The sequence below is a fragment of the Mus musculus genome, chromosome 13 (assembly GCF_000001635.26).
Source record: "Mus musculus strain C57BL/6J chromosome 13, GRCm38.p6 C57BL/6J".
In the NCBI taxonomy this organism is placed as follows: Eukaryota; Metazoa; Chordata; class Mammalia; order Rodentia; family Muridae; genus Mus; species Mus musculus.
The window spans coordinates 73,829,696-73,846,360 of record NC_000079.6 but is presented as its reverse complement, the minus strand read 5'-3'; the positions used below and the strand labels follow the sequence as shown (position 1 = coordinate 73,846,360).

The window sequence follows — 16,665 nt, the reverse complement described above, 5'->3', positions numbered from 1 at the left end:
TGTGATGGAGTGTGGGTGAAACACCCACATATCTGCCAGCAAGAAGAAGTAGACATTGGGCTATTGGTGTTGGGGAGAGCAGAGTTTGAAAGGACAAGAACAATACACTTGGTCACCTAGAACTGGCTCCCCACTACTGGCTCCCACTACAGATAGACTCCCTCACTGGCTGGGAGCTCTGTGAAGTCGGCAAGTGGGCTGGCATCAGTGTTCTTTCTGAAAGGACCTTCTGGTGGGTGAATAGAAACTTCTGGGTGTTCATGAATACTTGGTGTGGCCCTGACCTGAGACCTGGAGCTACGGAGGCTTAAAATAATATGTACTAGAGTTTGGATGTGTGCTTTCTGAGCGGATCTACTGTAGCTGTAAAAGCGGGTATGCTGAGGTATTGTGGGTCCAGTGTGGAGATTCAAACAGTTACATGATGTCCATCTCTAGTAGAGGAGGCCAGACCAGACATCCAGTGCTGCCCACCCAGGTCCATTTTGCTACCACTTACATTTGCTGAGGAATTTTTGGTGGCCAGTTGATGCTTCTACACAGCTTGGCTCTCAGATGCACGTTATTGGAGCTGGTCTCTGGGAACCTGTTCATGCCATGGGAGAGCATTTAGACTGGCCCTTCCCCTTAGCTGTCAAGCCTAGGGTTTTTCTCCCTAGCAACAAGTCTGAGCTCAGTCCTTGGACTCCTCACTTGAGAGCACTGGTATTCAGAATAGGACACAATTTAGCTGACAAGGAAGTGGTTGTCACTGGAGTGTGAAAGCCAGAGCATCTTTCTGGAGAGTATAGGTACTCCCTGTGTAGAGTGGAATTGTTAAAGTGAAGCTGTGATCTTAGGACCATGAGTACTACTCTTTGGGTCATTTTTTGTGTTGTTGTGTGGGCTCTGGCTTGCATTGCTTCTTTTAGCGTTGTCCTTGGCTTTTCCAAGGTGGCTAAGAGCAGAGTCTTAGTAGAACTGACTTGGCTTAGGTAGCTATAAGCAACAAACCTGGGTTTTCCTTATCTGGCTGTGGCTCCTGGCCAGGCAAGACCTTGAGCTGAGGCCACATTGCTGCCTTTGTGCCTAGAAACTTGGGCTATACTAGGTAGCTCTTGCCCGGGTCTGGAAGGGACTATATCGCCATACTCTTTCTTCTGTCTGGAAAACTAAGTGGGGACAGTTAGTGTTGGGTCTGTGTCCTTTCTGAAATCCTTCTTTTCACAGTGTCCAGAGTTCTGACTTATTGTCCTCCCAGGGGCTGTGCCCTAAGGAAGGGCAGCCCTGATTACACTGCATAACACTTCCTACCACCAACTCTCAGTGACTCATGCCAGGTCATTGGGAGACTTGCATCTCCTCTTCTGGCTTCTCATCTGCTTTTCCCATTCTCTAAAACCAGAAGGATGGAGTTGCTTTTGACTCTGTTACTGAGCTGTACATCTGTGTCCATCTATAAGTCTGCACTGGCCTGTGCATCTGTGTCCATCTAAAAGTCCCCTCAGTCCCACTTCCTGCCTTCATTGGCCTCCATTGCTATTCCCAGAAGCTCTGCTGTGTGTCAGCACCTGTGTGGCTCCTTGCCTGTGGGGATATGAAGGGAGGAGCATGGGTCTGTTAGCAATAACCAAGCGCTGGTTTGGAGAGAAGCAATTGGCTTCAGAACTTCTGTGGTCACAGGCTTTGAGATAGTACTGATGGGGATGTAGTTCAAACAGCATTTGGTGGAGGCTTTTCTCAAAGTTGACTGAGTAGTCTTCCATGAGATAGTCTCCTTATGTGTGTCCCTTCTTCCATGAGACTGTCTTTAATTTCTTCAGCTCCCCCCGAGGCTGGCAGGAAATTGCTAAGAAGACAAGAGTCACTGTTATTTTTGTTGTTGTTGTGAATTAAACACAGATTTCCATTGAGCCCGAGGAAGGAACATTCTGCTCATTCTAGGGGTTTTAACTTGGCCTTTGAGGGATCTGCCTGGATGTAAGTTGACTGAGAACCATGTCCATGGCTGTCTGTGGACATTCTACAGCGGTCCATATTTGCAAGAGGGAAGGACATGACTGCTTAGCCTGTTGGGGGATTGTGTGGCTGTCTTGAGCAAACTGGAACTTTACAATGCCACTTGCCAGCTCCAACCACATCTCCATGGCCGCTCTGTGTGTGCTGCCACGTTATTACCTTGCAGAAAGGAGATAGATAACTTTGTAAGATATGGGGGTGATCAGCATAAGACCTTGTGGTACCTTTGAGGGCTGAATCCACTGTGCAGACTTTGGCTTCTAGCAAAACCCATCAGCCCTCATCATCATCTTGTCTATAGGTTCCTCGGAACTGGAAATCTTGCCCATTCGTGCTTTGATACCTTCTGACTGGCTAGAATTCTCTGGACCTGGCTATCAAGCCTCAGCCCCTTAACTCTGATGCTCCTGCTGTGGCAGAGGTGGCTAGTTATTTGCCTGACCTGAGCAAGGAGCCACCTCACCTGCAAATTTACATGCTTTTGTTAGGGAAGGGGAGATGTTAGCCTTTGAGAAATTCCTCATGTTTCTGTCACAGCCTGAATACCTCCCTATCCCTGGTCAGAAACATGGTACATGGGCCATAAGACATCTGCAGGGAATATATGGAGCTCCAGGGAGGTGATCAGAACTTCATGGTTTCTCTTTAGCTGCTAAGTTTTACAGCCCCCAAGAAGAAGCCGTATTTCTCTGGGACTGCCTACAGAACGTTTAGAATGGAGGTCCTGAAAGCACCTGAGTAGAAGAGGAATAGCTTAGGTGTCAGTGGCAACCATCACAGCATGTCATCATTGCTCCCCATCACCTCTGTGCCTTCTGTGTCTGGCTTTTGGGACCCAGTCGGAGTCTCGAGACGTTGGCACAGAAGTGCAAAGGGATCCAGGGTCTCACTTTGATGCAGGAACATCAAGGACAGGCCTGGGGGACTAGCAACATCAAGGAGTCATTGTCAGTAGTCAGGTGGCACTGAATACCTGCCCCTTTTTTGCTTCTGAATTTGCAGGTGTCTCATTGAACCCCACAAATGTGTGATAAGCTGAGTGGTTCTCACCCAAAGGGATTTGAATTAGCCGAGGTCTCAGGAACCACCTGGCTGATTTGCAGGAAATGCCTCTAGGAGAGGTGAGGCAAAATTGGCCTGAGAACTAAACCTCAAGGGGCTGGTATCAGTGTTTTTAGGCACATGGCTGAAGGTTACCTCTGAAGAGATGGATAGGGCTAAATAGAGGAGAGAAAGGAGGCACAGGCCACGGGGCTATCCCTGTGTTGCAGAAGGTGTTGAGGTCACCTCAAGCACTAGCCAGGTGCCATGCAGTCAATGTCTGACCCAGTCTGGTACTTGGAGGCCCTGAAACTGCTGTGATGTACTCTGCCACTGAGGGACAGTGCATGGTTGGGCTCTGCCTTTGCTCATTGCCTGGTTCTCTGGTGTCTGATGACAGGAGCTCTGGGAGGCTGACCATATGAGGCCATGATTAGGGCTGTGACCACAGAGACTGGAGGGGCAGATTCCTGATGTCTACAGTAGTGTTGGCTAGCACAGCCTCTCTGCATGAAGGTCATTGGCCACTGGAGTAGTGTTCCCCTGGGATTCAAGTTCTTTGAGAGGTTCCCAAGAAGATTAGCAAGTGCTCTCTGGAGGGCACAGAGGGAATGGGCATGTGCAGATGTGCATATTGTTCACCTCTGCATCTGAAAAGCATAGGTCAAGACTCTCAGAATGTGGGGTGTTTTGCCTCAAGGTGCCACCTGGATTTGGGGAGTGGGGGTAGAGGTTTCATAGACAGCTAGGACTAAGGCTTATACTGGGTAACTTGTCTTGTCTGGATTTCTAAAATAGCTTCAAGTCACAGCCGCTTATTTTGGTGCTGAAGGAGCTAAAATCTTGGCTTTCTAGAAATACTAATAAAAGTGGGAAAGTGGCTTCACCCTGACCTGTCAGCAGATTGACCACTGTGGCAAGTGGTGCCACCTCTCTAGAACTCAGGTTACTTCCTACAGTTTTGCTTGTGGCTGAGTAATTTATATATGAAAAGGTTGTGCTTTATGTATGTGCATGTGTATGTGCATGTGCATGTGCATGTGCATATATATGCAACATGTATGCACATGTATGTGGAGGCCAGAGGTCAACCTTGGTCATTGTTCCTCAGAAGCTACCCACCTTGGTTTTTTGAGGCAGTCCAAGAGTTAACCTGGGATTACCACTTTTGACCAGAAGGCCTATTCAACCTGGAGCCCTGGTGAGGAGGGAGGGGTCTGAGGTGAGCTTGGGGGCAAGGCTATCCAGAAGCCAGTCAATGGCATGGCCAGGAACCATGGTTTCAACCATACACAGGGAATGGCCTGGCCTCATGAGCATTCTGTTCTAGCACTGTGGTCCAGCTTCATGTGCAAGAGCAGGCTGCACATGAAGCAACTTCCCAATTGCTATAGCTTGTCCAGAGCTAGATAATGCAGGTGACATGTCCAGACCCAGTTCTTCCCCAGCATTAGGGACAGGCCTACTTGCTCTGTATCTCTTGACACTTGCTCTGGAGTCTGGGGACAGGGATTGGTGGTTTCTGTGTCTTGGTAAGCAAGAAGTGATTAAGAGGATTGGCTGCTCTTCCAAAGGTCCTGAGTTCAATCCCCAGCAACCACATGATGGCTCACAACCATCTGTAATGGGATCTAATGCCCTCTTCTAGACACAGGTGTACAAGCAGATAGAGCACTCACATACATAAAATAAATAAATAAATAAATAAATAAATAAATAAATAAATCTTTAGAAAGAAAGAAAAGGGCTGGAGGTGGTGGCGCATGCCTTTAATCCCAGCACTTGGGAGGCAGAGGCAGGCGGATTTCTGAGTTCGAGGCCAGTCTGGTCTACAGAGTGAGTTCCAGGACAGCTGAAGGAAGGAAGGAAGGAAGGAAGGAAGGAAGGAAGGAAGGAAGGAAGGAAGGGAGGGAAAGAAAAGAAGAGAAGAGAAGAGAAGAGAAGAGAAGAGAAGAGAAGAGAAGAGAAGAGAAGAGAAGAGAAGAGAAGAGAAGAGAAAAAGAAGGAAGAAGAGGACAGAACTGTGTCTCCAGTCTCAAGCGTCAGTAGTGAGGTCGGGGGATACCCACTGGTCATCTGCACAGAGTTTGTTGAAGTCCTGGTCAGAGCTAGCATTGGGAACCACATGCCAGTTCCAGTGAAAACACATGCCAGTTCCAGTGAAAACATGACTCTTTTTTCCTCCTGTGGTCAGGAGGCAGCAATCTGGCCCTAGCCACGATGCTATGGCTTAGCCATGTGTCCAGGCCTTGAAGCCTGCTCCACATGTCTCTGAAGTTCAACTTAGCTTGTTTCCTGTGGCCTTGAGACCACATATTTCTCATGGTTCTATCAGGAGGCGTGAGGAGATAGATATAAGGGTCTAGAATGGGAAGCAGGAGCTTGGCAGAGGCGGTCCCCTGTGCTTCATCCTGGCCAGGCCCAGGGAGTCAGGGCCAACACACAGTAGGACCACCCACATGTGATTAACATACACAGTGGCCAGCCTTGTACTTAGGAAAGCTAAGCCCTATGGACATAGACCACTTCTCCCTACAGGTAAGAGGAATTCCCAGAATGTTGCCTGTGTCACCCCAGGAACCTGGAGAAGCGGATGCACAGCAGCTCATGGAGGCTGCTCTCCCTAACTGGTTGGTGGGGAAGCCCTACAGAGCTATGGCTCTGAGAATCACAGGAAAGAGTTGTTCATGAGGAAGCAAGCTCACCTTGTATATGCTATACTACTGAGAGTAAGGTTAGCATTACATAATAGTCTTGTCTGTCCATTGAGCTGTTGTGAGTGCTCTTGTGGGCTGCTTGTACTGTGGACAACACTGAATGGTCCATGCCCCCATGCCATTGAGTTCATCTATACAAAAGCTCTGCTCTGAGACACCAAAACAGAGCCTGCAACCAGTGACCAGAGTAAGGCCTAAGACCCTGACAAACAGGAAAACACCCAGTACAGTTGTGCCTGGAGGGTCACATGGGTGCGTTACTGATGTGTCCGCCTCCCCTTTATAGCCTCCTGGTAGACTTTTCTTCTTACAAGAGGGAGGGACCTGAACCCAAGAGATCCCTATTCTTCCCATTCAAGTACTTCTGAGAAATCAGTTCTATGTCTTGTGAGGTTTTGTGTCAACTTTACCCATGGGCTGAAGGATCCCTGAAGGGTACAGAGAGCAAGCCTGTGGGTCAGGTTTCCAGAATCTGCCCTGGTTCATGTGAAAAACTGAAATAGAACTAGTGTGAAAGAATGGGATAGGCCCTCGCACTACACAGAGTCGTCTGGTCCCCGTTGGGGCACTGTTGATGTCCTTGATCTATCAGGTAGTTGGTAGACATGCTGACAAGCAGAGCCAGGTGGGGCCCAGGTGGCCATAGATGCAGGAGAAACTTGGGCTCTGGGGTGGCTACAGGGGTCATTGGAACATGTGGCTCAAGTTAGGCTCCTCATACTTGAGGTGACATATGGAAAGGTTATTCACACACACACACACCCCACTCCCTTCCCAGCCCTTTGCTTGATTGGCTTTCTGTGGTTATCCTTGGGCTGTCAAAACACGTGTGCTCTCTGCCCACTGTGACCCAGCATGGGTCAGAGCAAGTGGCTCCACTTGGGCCACCCAGTGGTGATTGAGGTACGGGGGTGTGGGGGGAGGGTGATCATCCTTAGGCTGTACTGTTTTGTTAACTGAGGTTGGTGCCAGGGAACATTGAAGCCTGGCCTAGGACATGGACTGGCTTCTTTTAAGGAGGACCACATTGCCCTAGGCTGTGAGAGGTGAGAGTGATTATCCCATGTGCTGGCTACCTCACCAGGAACAGCTATGACCTGTCAGATGGGATATGCCCTTCCGCTACACAGAGTTGTCTAGTCCCAGTGGGGTACTGTTTGTGCGCTTGATCTCTCATGTAGTCGGTAGACATGGTTGGATGCTAGGACCATTCCGGGCAAAGCACAGCACCGGCTTGGGCAAGACTGGTTTGCTGGAGCCGCTACTTACAGATAAGCCTGTTAGTGATCAAAAACCCTCTCTGCCCCCTAACCTGCCTCACAGCAAGCTGCACCTACTGCTGGGCTGGTGTTTGCTGTAATCAGCTTTCACGTTGATGGGAGATTTGGCAGCGTCCGTCTGGCAGCTCTTCATGCCAGCATTGAACAAATTGGGTCTGTTCGATCCTGTTTGCCACGCACAGCTGGAATGGGCTGATGGCAATGAAGCCTGGCAGCCAGAAGGGAGGATTTCTTTTACTTCAGAATCTTCTCAGCTAGCCCTAGCGAGTTTTGAGCCCTGAAATCAGAGAAGCTAAAAAAGCATGTAATGTTTTAATACAGAAATTCAGAGGGAGATTATTTTAATATAGCACTAGGCATCCTGGTTGGTCGGTGTCTAGAGCTCTGTAAAGGATGTTCTGTGTGCTAGGAAGTGCTCTTTGTCACCAGAATCCTAGGTGCTGCTTGTCCTTGTGTGCGGGAGTATCAAGGCCATCCTGGCTTCTCTTATGCCTGTGATGCGGAGGCCCAGGGCTGATATATTTATTCAGTGAAGGGATACGTTTTATTTATATCTCTTGATTTAAAAGTCTGTCCTCAGCCCGGCTCTGAAGAAGAACCTGCTCAGAAATGGCATGAGACAGTACCTCTTTCTTCCTGCCCCCAAGGACCTGGCACACAGTCTCCACTACAGGAACCTCCTGTTCTCCCAGAGAGATTGAGAGTACAGCTGGGCTCACCCTGTTCAGTGGGGTCTCACAGGTTTCCTTACCCTTCCTCAGTTTGTGCTCTTGATCAGGGAGTCTTGGCTGCTCACCCAAAACTGTTGTCTTCGTATCCTGTTCAATGTCCTCTGCCCACTTAGCCCTCCTTTCCCATAGCTGACTGGGTGCCTTAGCTGGACTGGCGTTTGGTCTCTGAAGTTCCATCCAACCCTGGTCCTTGCCCTCCTGGGGATGCTCAGAATCCCCTACATATCTCACCCAGTTCAGGGTGTCCAGCCCACAGGTCTCCCAAATGAGTGAGGTGTCTCTGAACTTGGCCTGTTCTTATCATACCCTGTATAGATGTGCCTGCTGCTCTCTCTGGTCACCCACAACCCCCCTTGCTGGCAAGGTTAGCCCTCCGACTCCTATAGTGACGTATTAGGTGGAAAGTCTAGATGAGGCTGTTAGCTACCTTCCTCTCCCATCAACTTTAGGTGAGCCTCACCCATGCTGAGAGACCTGGAGCATATTATCCCAGGGTTTGGGAGAGCCAGCTTTAGTCTGAAGGTGACGTTGTTTCGAGAAAGATGGGTAGAGGAAAGAGAACTGCATTGTACTTTGATGGATTCCTTGGAAAGCTGGGTAAGGGTTCCACGTGCTTCAGAGGTGTGTTACAGGAAGGAGTGGGTTCCCAAAGGCCGCAAGGATCACTGGCGAGTGAGCAGTGGGAGGAGAAGTTGGTGAACCCGGGTGAACCCTAGTGGAGTGCAGAGTCTAAAATGACAGAGTGAGGCCCCAGGGAGAAAGTACCAGAACTAACAGAGCACCAACTCGCTGCAGTGGGCACCATCTAGCAGCCCAACCTGTGTAGACTGGAGTGGAAGTGGGGAAGTATTGGAATAAAAGCAAAGAGTACCCCAAGTCCGGTGAGAAAGGCCATGTCCGGGTGCCTCTGAAGAGAAAAGATAAAAGGTCAAAGAGGAAAGGTCTTAGGAGTAAGGTGAGTGCTCAGCTAGATACAGACCCTATGTGCCCGAGCTTCTCCTGCAGGGTTGCTTATGGCCTCTCCAATCCTGTCCCAAAATCTCTTTCTAAAGGAGATGACTACGGTACAACAGATTTGGCAGTTTACTGAGTCACGCTGTATTGAGTCCTGGAGACCGGACTCTAATCTTCATAAACTCCTGACACCCCCCCACCCCCCCCACTCACCCTCCCGCACTGGTTGCTATTCTGCTCCAAGGTTGCCTGCCTGCTCACTATCTCACCTATTCCTAGGCTGAAGGAGGAGCCAGACAAGGGTTCCTGAACGGTTCCGAGAGTGAGCCAGAGGATGGTCAGGGGACTGCCCTGGTGTGGATATCAGGAGAGGCAGCATTGGCGAAGGGGGGGTTGTCCAGACATCACAGTGAAAGGCCCCTGGGCAGGAGTAAACAGCACACATTCCAGGAGGAGGAGAAATGTATACAGAGAACTAACAGTGACCTGCACCTGCCTCCTAGGAGCTACAGTAAACAAAGACATGTATACCAACCCTTCTGTGGCTCTAGAAGGCTACTTACTGTCTGGGACAGGCATGACAGCTGGAAGGGTACAGGAAGCCCCTGGGGAGGGTCATCATTTGTCTTGCCCCCCCCCTCAGCCCCCTCCTCCCCTGTTGCTGGCCTTATGGGGATTCTGAGACCCACTCCATGGCTGAGGAGCAGGGATGTGGGATAACTTTATCTTTACTTCAGACTTGTAATGATTTGGGCTTTCTTGAAAACATAGCTGGTGTTAACTCTGGGAAAATTGCCTATTGGCACTTTATCCTTGGTCCCTCCGGCTGTGTTTTGATCAGTAGCCAGCTCTGCTGGAGTCGGTTGTGACTGGGCATGCTTGGGATGAGGAGCCGATGGCATCTGATGACCTTAGGAGGCATACCCTCTGTGGGAAGACCACTGAAGTGGTGGCCCTAAGGACCCCATCCCTACCAGGCATGGCAAGGCAGCAGTAGCTGGCCACTGGCTTTGCTTTGTATATCCGCATCCCGTCAGAGGAGGCATTAGCTCATCTGTGGGAGGGGAAGCTTCCCCGAAGTTTCTTTGGACTTGGACTTGGACTTGGGGTTCCTTGTGTTTGTGACACACAGAGTACAGGGCAGAGGTTAGCATGGAACAGAAAGAACATGTGTTCTTCTGTCTGTATGGAAGAGTCCTTGGGAAGCATTGAGGGAAGCACGGGTTACCATATCTGCCCATGCAGAGGACCAGAGCCTTAGTGGGTAAAGTAGCCAGCTCAGGGCTTTCACCTCTCCCTGGCCAGCCCTGGCAGTCAGAATGCAGTCCCTTGGACCCCATTCATTTCCCAGGAGCCCTGCTATGTCCAGGTTCCCTTCTGTGTCTGGCTGACCCTGGGCTTACTTCCCTTCAGCTCTCCTTGCAGCTGTGCAGCTTCCAGCTTCCTGGAGCTGGTACCATTTCTGAAACGATATTTATTATTTGTTAAGAGCTGCATTGCACGTTTGTCACTGGGACCCCACTACATTTCCTTACAGTGTGTTTGAAGGATATAGGCTTGGCTCTTTTTCTTTTCCCTTTAAGGACTTCATGCAGCTGCTGCCAGATAGGGTAGCTATGAGGCTGTCTTTGATCTTCACAGCCCAGCCAGGCAGCAGAGCCAGTAAGGGTATATTTCCACAGAGCTCTATGGAGAGCACTTAACAAAAAATGAACAGCATTTATTGCTTTTTCTGAGTTGTGAGCTCCCCAGGGGCCTGGCGCCAAGTTCTTAGCCTGCTTATCTCTGGTAAGAACGCCACATCACACAGTACCTTCTAAAGTAAAACAAAAACAGCAACTTAGGGTTGAGTCGCCTTCTCTCCCAGCTTTGGAATTAATCTGCCTTTGAAATAAGAAAAATAAAGCTTTAATGGGAATGGAAGGGAACAACGATGGCCAGTTTCCTGAATAGGAGTCCACCTTCATCCTAGCAAGAGGCAGAGAGACCTGAGTCTGGGAGACCTGAGTTTAGATTCCATTTTGTTAATTTGCAACCTCTGTGGCCCGTGAACTGTGAATAGAAACTGTGAATAGTCACCATCGGGGAAGGTTGGTCAGCTTTGATCATCATTTTTTGTGAAAGACAATCGTAGTGTCAGGCATGACTGGTAAAAGATCAAGGTGTAGACCAGTTGCAAAATGACTGGAGCACGGAGGACTAAACCAAAGAAACTTCAGTGTGCCAAGAGTGAAAACAAGAGAAGTAGTCAGCATGGCTTATGATTATTGTCTCTGAACAAACACATGTATGTATGTATGCATGCATGAGTATGTGTGTGAGTATGTACATGAATGTGAGCATGTGTGTGTGTTTCTACGTGTAATATATTTGTGTATGTGTGCACACACATGTACATGTGTGTACATGTGTAGGCATGTGTTTGCATACATTTTCATGTGTATTTGCGCATGCATGTCCACATGTGTGTGCATGCACACGTTTGTACATGTGTGCGTGTGTGCATGTTCACATGTGTCTGTGTGTATGTCCACGTGTGTGTGCATGTTTGTGCACATACACGTGTGTGTTTGCATGTACAGTGAGTACAGACCTGCTTATGTAGAGTCTTCACACTCACACACAGAGATTTAATGTGTGTGCTGCAAGCGGTTTATTTCAAGGTGGGTCTTCTGTGGCTGTCTTTGTTGGAGATGGATTCTTGGGAGGAGGTGGGGTCTTCTTTCTTTGCTGAGGTATGGGGCTGCTTTCCCACTTGTACAGGTTAGTGTGGATGACACAAGTCACCTGAATCCTTCTCTCTGCGTGACAGATAGAGTCTTAGCTGCCAGACTTTAAGGGGAGGCTCCTGACCCGGTATGACATATGACCTTGCAGAATCTCTCAATGCACAGATTTCTCCAGCAAGTGGCAAGGCTCATCCCTGTAGTGCATCCATTCAGGACTTATCCACCCTCTTCCATCTCTCTGTGAACTGGGCTTCCTCGGTGTCCACGTCTTTGTGTATAGTAGTTGGTCACCTCCCCACAGTGCCTATGGCTGATCAATTCCTACACAAACTGGGGATTAGTGTATTTTTGGAAGAATGAGTGTTGGCAATGTGTTCCATGTTATATCTTCTATTAGTAATCAAATGAGAGACTGTGGTAAGAATAGGAGGAAGATGATGATGGAAATATTTGTATTTTCTGGCCTGGACAGGAAAGGGAGGAGGACTGACACTGGTGTGAAGGAGGAGTATGTGTTTTAGGAAACCCTGTTACCCCCGCCCCCAGCTACCCAGCCTTTATAAATTTCATCAAGGGTTTATTTATACAACCCCTGATGAAAATGGTCCAAGACTCCCCCAATTTAAAAAAAAAAAATGTGTGTGTGTGTGTGTGTGTGTGTGTGTAGAGTAAAAACACCCCGCAGATCCTAGAAGAAAGCAAGACGCTCATGTGCACTTGTTGTGTTCCCTTTCTGCGGTGGCTCTGGATCATCCATCCTTAAACATCTTGACTTAGATTCTCAGGCATTCAGGACTTCATGGCTCTCAGCCCCTGCAGGGGATCCGCCAGGCACCACAGGAACTGCTGGGCCCCTACTGCACATGTGTCGGAATTATTAAGCCCATAAAACTAGATTGTCACATCTGAAACTATTTAGCTGCTGAAACTGAGTCGTGACTTCAAAGCTGGCCAAGCGTTTCCAGACAGACGAGTGGGCCGGCACCTGGAAGTGGAATTCCAGCCCCTGGCGGGAAGCAGAGCGGCCTCCTCACCTTTTCCTAAGAAAAACGCTGTTTTTCGGGGCCTGGGGCTAGATGCCACACTTGGAAGCCTGTGTGGAGAACAAGGTCCCTGCATCTGAGGGCTGTGCTACTTCCCTGCTCCAAAGCTGTCTGCAGCTTCCTTCCCCTTGCTGTCTCCTCCTAGTCTCCTGTTCCCTGCTTGTTGTTAGTCCTTGTCCCGCCTGGTATCTTCCCCAGCAGAAGAGGCTGTGGCCTTGCTGTTTCTACCCTCAGTTCCCTCCTTACCCTGCCTGCTCTAGTATTGTGACGGTCTTCAGTCACCTTCTTCAGGGCATCATAGCTCTTTGTGGTCTCCAAGACTAGTCTGCCCCATGAGAGAGGCCCTAAACTTGAGATGTGTGAGGGATGCTCACATTAATTCCACACCCAGCATCAACAGCCTCCAAGCAGGAGCCCAGGTGTTCCGCTGGTTCCCTGGGATCTCCTGCATGGCCCCCAAGAAGCTGCAGCCCCCGCTTGAGGGTACTACTGGCCACTCCTCTGTATGGCTCTACCTCTGTGTGACTCCACAAACATGGCATGAATCTCACACAGGTCCTGTAGCTCTAGCTTCCCACCAGCAGACTATTCTTAGCCTGGACTCATACCCCAGCCCCAGTCTTACAGAGTGGCCTGGGCTGACACTGCAGAGCTGCCTCAAAGGTCATCCTGGGGGCCTCTGTGATGTGTTTCTGGAGAGTTCTGCATCTGAGTGGAAATAGCTAGGAGGTTAATATGGGTGATTTTTCTGATGGTCAGGAACTAATTTTGGTTGGAGTGATCAGACATACAAAGACCCATCCCCCGGTACTTGCTAACCATGTGTTCTAGATCATACCCCCTCCCCCGGGGGTGGGGGCTGTGGTGCCTGCTGTCCTGTTGGGCACAGTTCTGGACAGTGGCTTCAGTCAGTTTGCTCTAGTCTCACTTCCTTCTGTTTCCCCTCTCCTAGAGTACCCACTAAAGGCCTAATCCCCACTTTTTTCTTTCCCCATATGTGCCTGTTTCTGACTCTGTCTTTCTTTATGGGAAATCTCTCAGTGTATCCCTCCCCACAACCTCACCCCATCTCTGAGACACTGACAGGATCTCACCCTTCATCAAGGTCTGTGTTTGAATATGTACAACCTTGACCTTAAAACTGACAGGTGGAGCCAGAGCTTCTACAAGCCTAGAGGCTTTGTTGAAGGTCACACATGTACCTTGTCACAGAGAATAGAATTTTATGGACGCTGTCATGGCCTGTCCTTCCACTTGAGGCCTGGCTTGATGCCCTACCTGAGCCTGGATTCTCCTTACAGAAGCCCTTGTACCTGGCTTCAGGAAGGACACACGGATTGTTCTCTGGACAGGAGCAAAGACCCCTTGCATGAGGTCTGGGTGGAGACAGTGGTCTTGTGTTTCTGAGTCCAGGGAAGCCTCAGACAGTGAACACCTGGCCCGTGGTTGTCCTTAGGTCCATCTGCCCCGTGGTTGTTCTGTTCCTCGTCCTTACAGCTGCCGAGGGTGGGTGGGCGTTTGGAAGATGCTGAGGTGTGGTCTTGTAGGCTCTAGTAGGTGCTATGATTCAGGAACATGACCCTCTTTCAAAGGTTCATGCAGATGCCACCATCTCTGACTTTACTGTTTGCTGACAGTAGGACAAGTTGTCTTTCTTTCTTTCTTTTTTTTTTTTTTGTATTTTAAGTTACTATTTATAACCACTTTATAAACATTTAAAATACTTTCTTAAGACGATTGTTATAAAGTTCACTCCTTAAGTAGTTCATTTAGGTACACCTTGTCTCCAATGGGACAGATTTGATAGGCATGACAAAGAGAGGAAAGAATAACAAAATAAATTCTCTGTCCTCAGCCTCCTTTTGTTTAGTGTTAGGAAAACAATGGGCAGGGCAGACATAGGGCAACAGTAATGATTATTGTCTGGTGTGTTTTGCCAAGGTGGGAAGCGGTCATTGAAGAGCCAATTATCCTCAAGGCTGCAAAGTTAGCAAGGAAATATGTGAAGCACCGTGCACAGGAAGCCTCCTGGTGTGAGCTGCCAGTAATTAACAGAGCATCTATGACAAAGAAGTTGTCTTCTTATTTAGGAAACTAGGACTCAGGTTTGTCAGGAAACTTCCCCGCTCACTACTGCCACCTAGTGGTGATTGTGGGAAATGTTTGAGGACTGTGACCTGGGCTGTCCTAGATCCTGTCACCTTCTCAACACTTTGTGGGGTGAATAAACAGGGCAGAAAGTCTGAAGAACTGTGAACCCCTCATTTTGAGTGTGAATAAATGGATATTTCTAGTATGTGGACTATCCATGTATGTAGCAGCAGGGCAAGGAGCCCCTTAGGCCAGCACAAGTTAGTCCCAGACATACCTTAGATGCTTGCCACCTTATTTGTGGGTTACACTCCCACTGTGGCATGAGCCCTCCCCCCACAATCATGACACTGGTCCCCAGTGAATAGGGGAACACCTATCAGAGACTGGAACGTGATGTTGCAAAGACAGCAAGCAACTTGGGGTAGGGTGTGTGCTGCAGGGAGGTGCCTATGGGTCAGGCACTGAGGACATGTGCAGAATGCTAAGCTGGAGCCTCATCAAGCCATTGACCTCGACAGAACATCTGGAGCGTCTAGCCACGAGAGTATGAAGAAGAGGGAAAACTTGGTCCGAGAGGAGTGACTTCTGAGGCCAGAGCAAGAAGGCTCTGGTAGAGGGCGTGGTTCTGGTTCTTTGAGAGGAGCTGAGGTGAATGTTGAGGTGGGACCTTCAGGAGAATCTGCTAGGGTCTGAGATCACGGACTCTGTCACAGCAGGGCTGGGTAATGTCTGCCTTTGACAGCCTTGCTCTAGCCTAAGTCACAGGGACTTGGCTGCATTGGGGAAGTGGCTGCATGTCTGGCCAGTGGCTCTGTACAGGTTTTATATGATGTAATTAAAGCTCTTGGCTCTTCTACTTAACTAAAGCAGTGCAGATTAAAGGGCATTTCTATGTAAGCAGGACAGATTTGACTTAAATCACCAGGCAGAGGCCAGAATTAACCCACACACACACACTTATTTTCTCCTTTGATCTGGCCTCTCCAGCCACCCCTGGGCTAGTGCCTAGAATCCTCCCTGTCCTGGGTTCTGGTGTGTGCTGACAGAATCTGCTACAGTGGCCCTGCCTACAGATGGTGTGGCTTTGGTCAATTATAGCATCCCTGGCCTATTATTGTAGCCTTAGGGATGTCCCAGGAGACCAAGCTAGAGTTTGTACAGGATCTTCTTTCTTTCTTTCTTTCTTTCTTTCTTTCTTTCTTTCTTTCTTTCTTTCTTTCTTTCTTTCTTTCTTTCTTTTTCTTTCTTTCTTTTTTTAACTTTATCTGCCTTTATTTTATGCTGAATTTATTTCCACGTCATGAGGTTTTGTTTCTTCAGTTTCTTCTGGATTATCTTTTTCTTCTGTGCAGCCTCCTCTTCTGGCTTTGGAACGATTTGTTCCTTCTCAGTGAGGATCATCTCAATGTGGCAGGGGGAGCTCACGTATGGATTAATCCGGCCATGAGCTCTGTAGGTTCGTCGGCGCATCTTAGGTGCCTTGTTCACCTGGATGTGTTCAATGACTAGAGAATCTACGTCTAAGCCCTTAAGTTCAGCATTACTCTCGGCATTTTTAAGCATGTGCAGCAAAAATTCAGCACTCCTTTTTGGCCACCGACTCTGTGTCCAGCCCCACTGTTTGGCCTGGGCGCACCTACCGACTCCACCATTATACCGCCAGAATGGCACACATTGCTTCTTTAAAGTGACATCCTTCAGATACTTGGTGGCTTTGCAGATATGCATTCCCTTGATGGCCTGGGCAGTTTCCCAGGTGTTCTTAAAGTGAACACGAAGGTTTGATCCTCTTGATTTGCATGATTTTGTGGGGTTTTCTGGATCAAGAGAGTAGCGAACCATCTTGCCAGGTGACCTCTGGCCACTTACAGGAAGAGGAAGCGCGAAGGCTACTAGGATCTTCTTTCTTTATTTTGTTTTTCTTCTTTTCTTGCAGTGCTGGGCATTGTACCTAGAGCAATGCATGCTGAGCATGCTCTGTTCCACTAAGTTCATTTGAACTGAATGTTCTTAGTTCCCCACCTAACAGTGCATTTAAAGTCTATAGCCCATGCAAGGCTCTAAAACTCAAGTTTTTT

At 48.8% G+C, this 16,665-nt stretch overlaps 1 protein-coding gene and 1 pseudogene across 2 annotated transcripts in view; one reads left to right on the top strand and one right to left on the bottom strand.

The window, feature by feature from the left end:
• The window catches only part of Nkd2 (naked cuticle 2), a 29,098-nt gene that overhangs the window by 1,271 nt on the left and 11,162 nt on the right, over nucleotides 1–16,665 (top strand). The window lies entirely within an intron of this gene.
• Gm8062 lies at nucleotides 15,875–16,445 on the bottom strand (annotated as a pseudogene).